Source organism: Eleutherodactylus coqui, chromosome 1 (assembly GCF_035609145.1).
Source record: "Eleutherodactylus coqui strain aEleCoq1 chromosome 1, aEleCoq1.hap1, whole genome shotgun sequence".
NCBI classification, from domain to species: Eukaryota; Metazoa; Chordata; class Amphibia; order Anura; family Eleutherodactylidae; genus Eleutherodactylus; species Eleutherodactylus coqui.
This window is the reverse complement of record NC_089837.1, coordinates 309,583,943-309,597,227: the sequence shown is the minus strand read 5'-3', so window position 1 is coordinate 309,597,227 and position 13,285 is coordinate 309,583,943. Positions and strand designations below refer to the sequence as shown.

At 47.4% G+C, this 13,285-nt stretch overlaps 1 protein-coding gene across 1 annotated transcript in view; it reads right to left on the bottom strand.

Moving 5' to 3' along the window:
* The window catches only part of GRIK3 (glutamate ionotropic receptor kainate type subunit 3), a 592,020-nt gene that overhangs the window by 247,854 nt on the left and 330,881 nt on the right, over positions 1-13,285 (bottom strand). The window lies entirely within an intron of this gene.

Below are 13,285 nucleotides of genomic sequence, written 5' to 3'. Positions count from 1 at the left end.
TTTTCACAGAGACGCCTGACGACCGACGAACAGTGGTGTGCAACCTTTGTCACGCCAAGATCAGCTGGGGAGGCACCACCAACAGCATGCGCAGGCATATGATGGCCAAGCACCCCACAAGGTGGGACGATGCCCGTTCACCGCCTCCGGTTTGCACCACTGCCTCTCCCCCTGTGCCCCAACCTGCCACTGAGATCCAACCCCCCTCTGAGGACACAGGCACTACCGTCTCCTGGCCTGCACCCACACCCTCACCTCCGCTGTCCTCGGCCCCATCCAGCAATGTCTCTCAGCGTAGCGTCCAGACGTCGCTAGCGCCACAGTTTGAGCGCAAGCGCAAGTACGCCGCCTTGCACCCGCACGCTCAAGCGGTAAACGTGCACATTGCAAAATTGATCAGCCTAGAGATGCTGCCGTATAGGCTTGTGGAAACGAAGGCTTTCAAAAGCATGATGGCGGCGGCGGCCCCGCGCTACTCGGTTCCCAGTCGCCACTACTTTTCCCGATGTGCCGTCCCAGGCCTGCACGACCACGTCTCCCGCAACATTGTACGCGCCCTCACCAACGCGGTTACTGCCAAGGTCCACTTAACAACAGACACGTGGACAAGCACAGGCGGGCAGGGCCACTATATCTCCCTGACGGCACATTGGGTGAATTTAGTGGAGGCTGGGACAGAGTCAGAGCCTGGGACCGCTCACGTCCTACCCACCCCCAGAATTGCGGGCCCCAGCTCGGTGGTGGTATCTGCGGGGGTGTATGCTTCCTCCACTAAACCACCCTCCTCCTCCTCCTACGCAACCTCTGTCTCGCAATCAAGATGTGTCAGCAGCAGCACGTCGCCAGCAGTCGGTGTCACGCGGCGTGGCAGCACAGCGGTGGGCAAGCGTCAGCAGGCCGTGCTGAAACTACTCAGCTTAGGAGATAAGAGGCCCACGGCCCACGAACTGCTGCAGGGTCTGACAGAGCAGACCGACCGCTGGCTTGCGCCGCTGAGCCTCCAACCGGGCATGGTCATGTGTGACAACGGCCGTAAGCTGGTGGCAGCTCTGCAGCTCGGCAGCCTCACGCACGTGCCATGCCTGGCCCATGTCTTTAATGTGGTGGTTCAGCGCTTTCTGAAAAGCTACCCCCACTTGTCATACCTGCTCGGAAAGGTGCGCCAGCTCTGCGCACATTTCCGCAAATCACGCACGCACGCTGCCACCCTGCGGACCCTGCAACATCGGTTTAATCTGCCAGTGCACCGACTGCTGTGCGACGTGCCCACACAGTGGAACTCTACGCTCCACATGTTGGCCAGGCTCTATGAGCAGCGTAGAGCTATAGTGTAATACCAACTCCAACTTGCGCGGCGCAGTGGGAGTCAGCCTCCTCAATTATTTACAGAAGAGTGGGCCTGGTTGACAGCCATCTGCCAGGTCCTTGGAAAATTTGAGGAGTCTACCCAGATGGTGAGCGGCGATGCTGCAATCATTAGCGTCACCATTCCTCTGCTATGCATCTTGAGAAGTTCCCTGCAAAGCATAAAGGCAGACGCTTTGCGCTCGGAAACAGAGCCGGGGGAAGACAGTATGTCGCTGGATAGTCAGAGCACCCTCCTGTCTATATCTCAGCGCATTCAGGAGGAGGAGGAGGAGGAGCATGAGGAGGATGAGGAGGAGGGGGAAGAAACAGCTTGGCCCGCTGCTGACGGTACCCATGCTGCTTGCCTGTCATCCTTTCAGCATGTATGGCCTGAGGAGGAGGAGGAGGAGGATCCTGAAAGTGATCTTCCTAGTGAAGACAGCCATGTGTTGCGTACAGGTACCCTGGCACACATGGCTGACTTCATGTTAGGATGCCTTTCTCGTGACCCTCGCATTCAACGCATTCTGGCCACTACGGATTACTGGGTGTACACACTGCTCGACCCACGGTATAAGGAGAGCCTTTGCACTCTCATTCCCGAAGAGGAAAGGGGTTCGAGAATGATGCTATACCACAGGGCGCTGGTGGACAAACTGATGGAAAACTTTCCATCCGACAGCGCTAGTGGCAGAAGGCGCAGTTCCGAGGGCCAGGTAGCAGGGGAGGCGCAGAGATCATGCTGCATGTACAGCGCAGGCAGGGGAACATTCTCCAAGGCCTTTGCCAGCTTTATGGCTCCCCAACAAGACTGTGTCACCGGTCCCCAGTCAAGGCTGAGTTGGCGGGAGCACTGTAAAAGGATGGTGAGGGAGTACGTAGCCGATTGCAGCACCGTCCTCGGTGACGCCTCTGCCCCCTACAACTACTGGGTGTTGAAGCTGGACACGTGGCCTGAACGCTGTATGCCCTGGAGGTGCTTGCTTGTCCTGCGGCTAGCGTCTTGTCAGAGAGTGTGTTTAGTGTGGCTGGGGGAATCATCACGGATAAGCGTACCCACCTGTCAACCGACAGTGCCGACAGGCTTACACTCATCAAGATAAACAAAGCCTGGATTTCCCCAGACTTCTCTTCTCCACCAGCGGACAGCAGCGATACCTAAGCAATACGTAGGCTGCACCCGCGGATGGAAGCATCGTTCTCTCTCACCATCCAAAACGTGGACATTTCTGCTTCATCAATCTGTGTATAATATTCCTCCTCCTCCTCCTCCTGAAACCTCACGTAATGACGCCGAACGGGCAATTTTTCTTAGGGCCACAAGGCTCACTCATATAATTTTTTTTTAAATTTTTTTATACGTTTCAATGCTCTTAAAAGCGTTGAAACTTTAACTTGAACCAATTTTTCGTTAAACTGGGCTGCCTCCAGGCCTAGTTACCACTTAAGCCACATTAACCAAAGCGATTAATGGGTTTCACCTGCCCTCTTGGTTGGCCATGGCCAATTTTTCTGATGTACATTAGTACTGTTGATACAGCAATTTTTGTGGGCCCTCGCCTACAGTGTAATCCAATAAATTTTTAGCCCACCTGCATTACAGCTGACGTTACATCCGCTGTGTTGGGCAATGCAATGGGATATTTTTATGTACCCCCGGTGGCTTCCTGGCACCCACCCATGCTGTGGGTCCACAGAGAATTATAAATGCATCTGTTTCCGCTTCTAAAGAACCCCAGTCTGACTGGGGCATGCAGTGTGGGCCGAAGCCCACCTGCCTTAAGCACGACATTACTACCTCAGCTGTGTTGGGCAATGCAATGGGATATTTTTATGTACCGCCGGTGGGTTCCAGGGAGCCACCCATGCTGTCGGTCCACAGGGACTTCACAATAGGGAGTTGTACCTGCCTGTGTCTATGAATTAAAAACCGCGGTCTGACTGGGGCATGCAGACACCTTGACAGAATGAATAGTGTGTGGCACATAGGTTCCCCATTGCTATGCCCACGTGTGCAGCTCCTGATGTCGGTGGCACAGGATTATATTTCTCATTGCTTCTGTACAGCATTGTGGGCTATCCCCCCGCCCCTTTTAAAGAGGGTCGCTGCCTAGCCGTGCCAACCCTCGGTAGTGTGTGCCTGCGGTTCCTCGTCATGGCAGACGCACTTATAAATAGACATGAGGGTGGTGTGGCATGAGGGCAGCTGAAGGCTGCGCAGGGACACTTTGGTGTGCGCTGTGGGGGGGGGGGGGTGGTCAGCATGTAACCCAGGAGAAGTGGCAGCGGAGTGTCATGCAGGCAGTGATTGTGCTTTGTTGGAGGTAGTGTGGTGCTTAGCTAAGGTATGCATTGCTAATGAGGGCTTTTCAGAAGTAAAAATTGTTGGGAGGGGGGGGGCACTCTTGCCGGTATTGTGGCTTAATAGTGGGACCTGTGAACTTGAGATGCAGCCCAAAATGTAGCCCCTCGCCTGCCCTATCCGTTGCTGTGTCGTTCCCATCACTTTCTTGAATTGCCCAGATTTTCACACATGAAAACCTTAGCGAGCATCGGCGAAATACAAAAATGCTCGGGTCGCCCATTGACTTCAATGGGGTTCGTTACTCGAAACGAACCCTCGAGCATTGCGAAAATTTCGTCCCGAGTAACGAGCACCCGAGCATTTTGGTGCTCGCTCATCTCTAGTGGCAACCCTAGTGCCAGCTCCTGCAGGTGTAATATAGACTCCACTATCAAGGATGTAGAAGAGGAGGTGGAAGATAATAAGGTACTTGATCTGACCTTGACACAATGTGTATGAACAGCCACATAATCTTCCCCCACCTGCAACCTTGGAGAGCCCACCTGGGCAATAGAGCAAAGAGTCTGCCTTATCCTGCTCCCTGTTCTGCTGCTGTAGCTGCCTTTTCCTGTTCATGCAGTAGTCTCTGAGTATAGAGAGGCAGTTTTGTGTAGGGTCAGTAGCACACCTACTTCAGGTCTCTCCTCTGCAATTGATGACTGGGCTGCAGGCTTCAGAGCCAAGAGTAAGAAACAGAGAACAGAAGTTGAGCTGTAACCATCATGACCCCCTTCACCAACATCTTCCCCATATTCCAATATGTCCCAGATCAGCAACCAGACCTCCATCCCCAGCCATAGAAACGTAAAACAGAAAACCCCTAAACCATTCATAAGCATGGAGCCTGAATGGAAACATTGCACAGCTGCTTGCAATAGAAATTTGGCCCTTCAGGCTAGTGGACACAGATGTCTACTACAACGTGATGCTCCATGTTAACCCACAGTACCAGATGCCCAAAAAGCCCCCCGTTCCCTGCACCACCATGTGAGTGATAACTTTAGAATTGCAGAACTATGTAAGTGGCAGGGTGCACCTGACCATGGACATGTTGTCCAGCAAGTGGCATTACATAGCTTTAACAGCACAGTAGTAATGTCCTGCATGTGGGGCATGAAGCTAAAAGTGAGGGTAAACATTTCATGGTACCTCCAAGACTTTCAGGACCTTCATCCATGTCCGTCCCCTCCTCACACTTCCCTTCCTCCACCTCTTCATACCACCTTTCAACATCCTCCACATAAGCACAGATCTAAGGTAGCTCAAAATGCAGCACTATCAGGACAGACTGTTAAACAGCTTGAGCAGATCATTTCCCCATGGCCGTGGGGATGTATCTGCAATGGATCACAGCTCTGCAGCCCAGGAAGCCGCCTCGGCAACACCCCCACCTGGGGCAGGTGTAGCCCTTCACAGCCTGTAACATAAGAACAAGTTAGGACCCACAGTCACAGGCAGCACATATCCATGATGGTCCAAGAGTATGTCAGCTCCCGCATGGATGTACTCAGACATGATGTTGACACCTTTGACTTCTGGGTGTCTAAGCTGGATGAGTGGTCAGAGCTTGCACAACATGCTCTAGAGGTGCTTGCCTGCCCCGCTGCGAGTGTGCTATCACAAAGGGGTTCAGCACATCTGTGGGTGTGATAACTGACAGACACATCTGATCATCTACGGACAAAGTGGATCACCTTACATTTAGGCCTATTTCACACAGGTGACGCGATATCACGGCATCAGTGGTCCGTGCAACGTTGCTGCATTTTCTCACTGCAATATTGTACTATTGTGTTGCTACAAAGTCGCACGTGGTGCTACAAAGTCGCAATTAGCAGCATGTGAGCCTCAGGGAGCTATTTTCAGGGAACAGACCACACACTGTTCTTTGAATAAATTCCCTCTGTTATGTCACGGTGCTGACAGCTGAGACAATGTAATCAACTATTATCAGCTCTCCCCAGACAGAACACAGCGTGCAGTCCTTTTTATCAGCTGAACGATGGATTTCATGCCGAACTGAACTCCATTGATCAGCAGAAAAGTAAACTATGGCCACATTTATACGCAACGATTATCGCTCAAAAGATGGTTTTTGAGCAAATTTTGAGCGATAATCGTCTGTAAATGGGCTTTAACTCACATATGACTGATCAGAGATGTATATCAAAGACCACACTGTGTCCTCGAGGTGCTGCTGCTGTTCTTCTTTTCCTGCTTCCACCATATTTCCTCCTCCTACTTTGCCGACAAATGAAAAATATGTCAATATGGAAATACAAAGCTGCAACTCTTATGTTTCCACGAGGAGCACACTCTGCCCTCAAGGTGAAGTTGCTGCCTGTGGTGGTGGAACTGCTGCTGTTCTCCTCATGTTTCCTCCTCCTCATTCCACCAAATAAGAAAATGTCTAAGCAGAAGAGGCAGCTACAGCAGTCTACATATGAGACGATAGTCGGACAGGATCCAGAATACATCTTTTCCATCTGACAAGAACTTGCCTCTTGCATCTATGAACTTATTTTGCTGCAATTTGTCAGTATTGTCTTTAGCTATAGATGTCTTGGTCAGGCTAGGTGCCATTGTTAATTAAATCTAATTGCTTGGTATTTATGGCTTGTTCTATACAGCTGTATTGTATATTCAGTTCATGAATGCACAACAATCTATACTTATAAATATATTGTTTAATAATGGATATTGTACTAAGCTTTAGAATATTCTCCATATTGTAGGTTGCACTAAATTATTGTTTTTTTCCTTTGTGCGCACAAGCTTGACAACTGCATTAGCCCCTGATGTGTATATTGTGCTTTCTGACAGCTCTGTGACCATTTTTCGTTTGCGAGCCTTATTGAATTGATAAACAGGTATTGTTGTATGATTACTCATCTAATTATATGAATCAGGTTGACACTCATAATCGCTTACCTATAAATCTCTTAATAGTGTACCATTATTGCTAACTATTGAGTGTTTTCTATATTGCAAATTGTGCCAAGTTATTCTTTTATACATCTGTGCATGCATTTGAAATTTTCACAGGCTTTGACACACATAGTGCATTCCATGATGGTTGTGTCATAACTTCCGCCTATTTCGCTAACTTTGCTGGCTTTCTGCATTAGGGGTTATGCGCTTTAACATGCACGTTGTGTGCCATGACTCTCTCATATAGATGTCATTTCCACCCACCAGGACACCGCTGTGGACGCTTGTGGTTACAGAGGCACTATATATAATAAGAGGTGGTAATTAGGGATGAGCGAGCGTACTCGGAAAAGCACTACTCGCTCAAGTAATTTGCTTTATCCGAGTATCGCTGTGCTCGTCCCTGAAGATTCGGGTGCCGGCACGGAGCGGGGAGCTGCAGGGGAGAGCGGGGAGGAATGGAGGGGAGATCTTTCTCTCCCTCTCTCCCACCCACTCTCCCCTGCTCCCCGCTGCGGCTCACCTGTCAGCCGCAGCGGCACCCGAATCTTCAGGGACGAGCACAGCGATACTCGGATAAAGCAAATTACTCGAGCGAGTAGTGCTTTTCTGAGTACGCTCGCTCATCTCTAGTGGTAATACATATTTATACCCTATTCTACATAGCAATACTTGTAGGGAAATTCTTTCCCTGCAACGCTTGCATACATTTTGCTGGTTTTGGCTCCTTGGCAGCATCTCCATTTTTTGGATTTTTGGTAATATATGACCTAATTTATTGGATTTATCTTTCATAAAATATTCATTATCTATTGCACTTTATATGCACTTTATCATTTGAATCTATGCTCACTCATATGTGACAAAAAATTGCCAGCATGCCAACTAATCAGTGGAATCTGCCATGTGGGTGCAGAAGTCTGGTGAAATCCAGGCCCCACAGCCCCAGCTGTGTTGAACGCCCTTTCGGATAGCACACTGGCAGTAGAGCAGACAAGCATCGCAGAGTACTGGCATGCATCATATCTAGTTATCACCACTACACTTTCTGGGTAATATAATTACATAATATGTGTTGAACTCTTATATACATGAAAGCAGAAATGTCCTTAAAGTTACATGGATTTCTAGGTTTTCTTTTGTATGGGTTCATTATTGCAAAGCTAATACAGATGTGCCTACACTTAACTTGGTTAAAAAGTAACTGCGCTCTTAATAAGCATCTAACACATCAGAGTACGGTAACATGTCAAAGGTTTTGATTGGTTGGGTCTGGGTGCAGAGTCCTCCACTGAGCTCTGAAATGAAGGGCCTGCACCTTTCACCTGTGTACTATGCCCTTTCAGCTATCACCTTGTTGCGTTTTTCAGGAGCTGATGATGGATACCTGAATTACTATAAAAGTCATTTATAGCTTTAATTATGGAGAGGAGCCAACAAGGAACGATGACAGCGAAAGGGCATAGTACTCAGTTGAGCACTTCTGCCCCCTCATTTCAGCAATTAGGGGTGGTCTCAGCCCTCGAAACCCCACCGATCAAAACTTTTGACATGTTGCTCTGACATGTCAAAAATTTCTTAAGAGTGCCTTTACTCTTGAACACCTTAAGGGCTTAGTCAGATGGGCGTTTTTTGCCGCGATTTGCGGATCGCATGACGGATGCGCATCCGCAAATCGCGTGACCGGTGCGCGCAAGTCGCCCGCAAATCGCCCGAAAATCTGCTCCTAGCCGCGTTTCATTAGAAACGGGCCGGAGCTGTCCAGCGTATTGCATTCAATGGAGACGGCAATACAGCCGTCTCCATTGAAAGCAATGCGCTGTGGGCGAGCCCGGGATGAATTGTCGGTAAGGGCTTAAATATATAAGCCCTTACCTGCAATTCATCCTAAAATGTGTTAAAATAAAAAAAAATTGCATACTCACATTCTGCCGGCAGCTCCGAGCGGCCGTCCTGCAGTGGGTGTGAAGGGGGTGTGAGTCAGACCTGCCCCCTGATTGGCTCAGCGCTGAGCCAATCAGAGGCATGCCTCACTCACACCCATTCATGAATTCATGAATGGATGTGAGTCAGACCTGCCCCTGATTGGCTCAGCGCTGAGAGGCAGCAGTCACTCACCCATTCATGAATTCATGAATGGGTGTGTGAGTGAAACCGGCCTCTGATTGGTCAGGCTGTGACCAATCAGAGGCAGATCATTCAGCAGGCGGGGATTTTAAAGCCCCGCCGGCTGAATAGTGCCGAGAAGCAGTTCAGGAGAACTGACAGCGGCCACGGCTGGACTCCGGCTGCAGCGGAAAGGTGAGTATACAATTTTTTTTTATTTTAACACATTTTAGAATGAATTGCAGGGAAGGGTTTATATATTTAACCCCTTCCCGACAATTCACCCCGCGCACGCCGGCAGCCCATTGCTTTCAATGGAGCGGCTGTATTGCCGCTCCATTGAATTCAATGGGCAAACATCGTTCTTCTCTGCCACAGCTGTTACAGCTGTGGCAGAGAAGAATGATTTGTCTTCTATATGTTCTCAATGGGGTCGGCGCTGCTGCCGCCGGCCCCATTGAGTGCATATACAGAAGCGAACAGGAATCGCAGATCGCAGAGAGGTGCGATCTGCGATTTTTTGTTCTATAATTTATCGGACGAGCGCATAAAAAGCGCTCATGTGTCCGATACCATTGCAAAGCAATGGTTTTAAAAAATCGCCGGACGCATGCGCATGCGCAAATCGCGGCAAAAAACGCCCGTCTGACTAAGCCCTAAGGGCTCAGTCAGACGGGTGTTTATTTGCACATAAAAAAGATCGCACTGCACGTGTAAAAAAAAACCACACGCAATCACGTCCATTGCCACCCATATGTTCTATCTTTTGCAGGTGCAAATTTTATGCGCATGTAAAAATCGGACATGTGACCGCTGCCATTGAAAAGCATTGGTTCTAAATAGATGCGGATCGCAAATGCAAGTAACCTGTGCACATAAAAACACCCCATCTGACTGAGGCCTAAGGACATAACCTCATATGGTCATAAGGACGCAATGATTTTTTTTTCTTCATTTCCACATTTTAAAAGCAAGAACTTTTTATTTTTCTCTCGATATAGCCATATGAGGACTTGTTTTTTACATGTCAAACTGTAGTTTTTACTGGTATTATTTTGGGGTACATATAATGCATTGTTTGCTTTTATACATTTTTTTGATGGCAGGGAGAGAAAACACCTAAATTCTGCCATTGTTTGTTTTTTTCTTAGGGCTCAGTCAGACAGGCGTTTTTATGTGCAAATTTATCTGCACATCCAGGGGTTTCACCTTTGGTCAATGGGGCCGGCAGCAACAATGGCCCCATTGACATAAAGAGAACATTGTTCATCTCTGCGGGGAGTCCCCTCATCAGTGAACACTGTGACAGCATTGTAACAGTATCCAGTGACAAGGGGACTCTCCGCGGAGATGAAGAATTCCTCTGCTACAGCTGTTACAGCTGTGGCAGAGGAGCACAATGTTCTCCCATTGAATTCAATGGAGTTGGCGCTACAGCCATCTCCGTTGAAAGCAATGGGCTGCCGGCAAGCCCTGCAGGGATTTTTGGGGAAGGGCTTTACATATAAACCCTTCCCTGAAAATCATCCCTAAAATGTGTAAAAAATAAAAAAAATATATATATATACACTCACCTCTCTGCAGCTGCCGGAGCTCAGGCACATCCAGCCGGGTCTTCTCCCTGCACTGCTCAGACATGCTTTCAGCAGGCGAAGATTTAATATCCGCACCTGCTGAAAGGGCTCTCTCTGATTGGCTGAGCATTTTGACTAATCAGAGGCAGCTCTCAGCTGTCATTCAATAGCTGTGCCAGAGGATTGCGATCTTCACTGTATGTCCTCAATGGGGTCGGCGCTGCTGCTGCTTGCCCCATTGAGCACAAGGTGAAACCCTTGGATGTGACAGCAAAAAAAGATGGATGCCACAGTTACTTGCGTTTTAAAATCCGCTGCCCTATATTTACCGCTGTGCATTTTTGTGCGCAGGTAAATATCGGGCATATGACCGCTGCCATTGAAAAGCATTGGTTCTAAATACGAGTACTGTTTCTCCTACATGCGGATCGCAAACGCAGGTAACATATGCACATAAAAACGCCCGTCTGAGTGAGCCCTTAGCAGCATAAATTGCATGCTGGCACAATTATGACAATGCAAAAATGATTTACTTTCTTTAAGGTTTTTCATCTTTGAAGGGTACTTTCAGGCAAGCGTGTGCGTACATAGGTGCGCACCAAACCACGTGTCTATTAAAACCATTGGTATCCTATGGTGTGCTCACATGTCAGTGCTTTGTAGGGGTGAAAACGCATGTACCTGCAAAACATAGGACATGCGTGCACCATGTGTGCGTGTCAATATTCCCAGTGGGGAGCCCCCTTATCAGTGAACACTGTGAAAACACTGTCACAGTGTTCAGTGACAATAGAACTCCCCACAAGGAGTAAATAATCTCCTGCCACAGCTGTCACACACCCCTGCAGTAATTTTCAGGGAAGGACTTTAAATATAAGCCCTTCCCTGAAAAATCATTCCTATCTGGTGTAAAAAATAATAATACAAAAACAAAAATAGTCACCTCTCCACCGCTGCCAGCGCTCTGTCGTGTCCAGCAGCTTAGGTATCGTCACTGCTCTGAATCGCCTACTGAGAGGGCTGTATCTGAGCGCTCAGCCATTCATTGTGGCAGGGGATTCTTTACCCCCCGCGGGAATCCCCTTGTCACTGAACACTGTGACAGTGCTGTCAGTGTTAAGTTTTAAGGGGACTTCCCATGGAGAATATTTACCTGACAGCGGCATATATATTTAAAAAATAATATATATATATATATTTTTTTTTTTTTTCCTTTACACAAACCATGGATGATTTTCAGGGAAGAGCTTATATTTCAAGGCCTTTCCCGAAAATCACTGCAGGGGTTGCCGACAGCCCATTGCTTTAAAGGCAATGGGCACCGACCTGCATTCACGCGTGTTTGTGCACGTACATGGGTGCGCAGTTTTGTGTGAACCTATGTACACACACTCTCCCATAACTTTTTTATTTTCCTAGGGCAGAGCTGTATGAGAACTTAAGTTTTTATTGGCAACATATTGCTGTCATGTAGCATTTTGGATTACTTTTATTGCCCTTTTTTTGAGGCAAAAGGAACAAAATAAGCATTTTGTCTATTTTTAAGGCTTTTTTATGGTCTTTGCCATGCAGGATAAATAGTGTGTTCAATTTATTGTACTGGTCATTACAAATATGATGATACCAAATTTATGGGATTTTTAAATGTTTTTATATTTTCTTTTATACAAACAGTGTTCAAAACAGGTTTGGGGATTTCTTTTACATTTTTGTTTTTTTTATAACATATTTTTATGGTTCAAGTCCTGTAGGGGGGGAATTGAACCACAAAAGCTCTGATTACAACAAACAATGCATTGCATGCATCACAATGGCAATCGCAAGCCAAGGTAGGCCCAGATAGCAGTGTGACGCATCCAGTTGTGATAGCAACTCATCACAGAGGGCTAGTGATGTCACAGAGGGAGTGCACTCCCTCTGTAAACCACTTACATGCCGCAATAAACATTGACATTAATTGCTGCATGTAAAGGGTTAACAGCAGGGATTTGTGTTTGCAACAATCCCTGCTGTTGCAGCTGGAGGCCAGCTATCAGTCACAGCTGGCACCTCTGCCATCCACAAGACATAAGTTTACATCCTGTTGCACTAACCACCACCCTGCCAGGATGTAAACTCTTGTTTTGTGGCGTTAAATGGTTAAGGACTCTAATATTTCACGTTACAAATTCAGTGCATTATCGCAACATGCTGTTAAAACCCTGGAAAAGCTGCAGGCCATGTCAAAACCACTGGATGGCCATGCATAGAAAAAGGGATCAGCCCTATTCTCATTTGCACAAGGAAAGACTAGAAGCAATTGGATAAAACTGAAAGGAAGGAGATACAAATTAGATATTAGAAAAAACTTTCAGACAGTGACTGTGATCAATGAGTGGAACAGGTTACCACAGGAGGCGGTGAGTTCTCCTTCAATGGAAGTGTTCAAAGGCTGGACAAATATCTGTCTGGGATGATTTAGTAAATCCTGCATTGAGCAGGGGGTTTGGACCCGATGACCCTTGAGGTCCCTTCCAACCCTACCATTCTGTGATTCTATGATGTATGAAGATAAGAATAACCTATTGTAATCTCAATATTTATAACAACAGTAAAATAATCATAAATATATATGATATTTTCCATTATGCATGTTCTGTAAGTGCTCTTCATTTTATTATAAAATGACACCGAAAAAAGAAACAAGGGCTCATTTCTGGATCCCTGGGGATTAGACAATTAACTTGCCTGTAAACTATTCACCTTGCTGAGTTGTGCCAAGGGCACAGTTTGAGCTCTCCATTATAGAGAGGTTCAGCCAACTCCTCCACACTGACCTCCTGCTGCACAAGCCAACCTCTAGACATACAGTAGAAGCAAATCCAGCTTACAATTATTAGCCCTATAGATTTTCTCTAGCTGTAATTGAGACACTTTACTATGGTTTGCAAAGCACAGAAAGCATTGTCATTCAAGTGATGTTCATGGAAACCTTACTGAGACT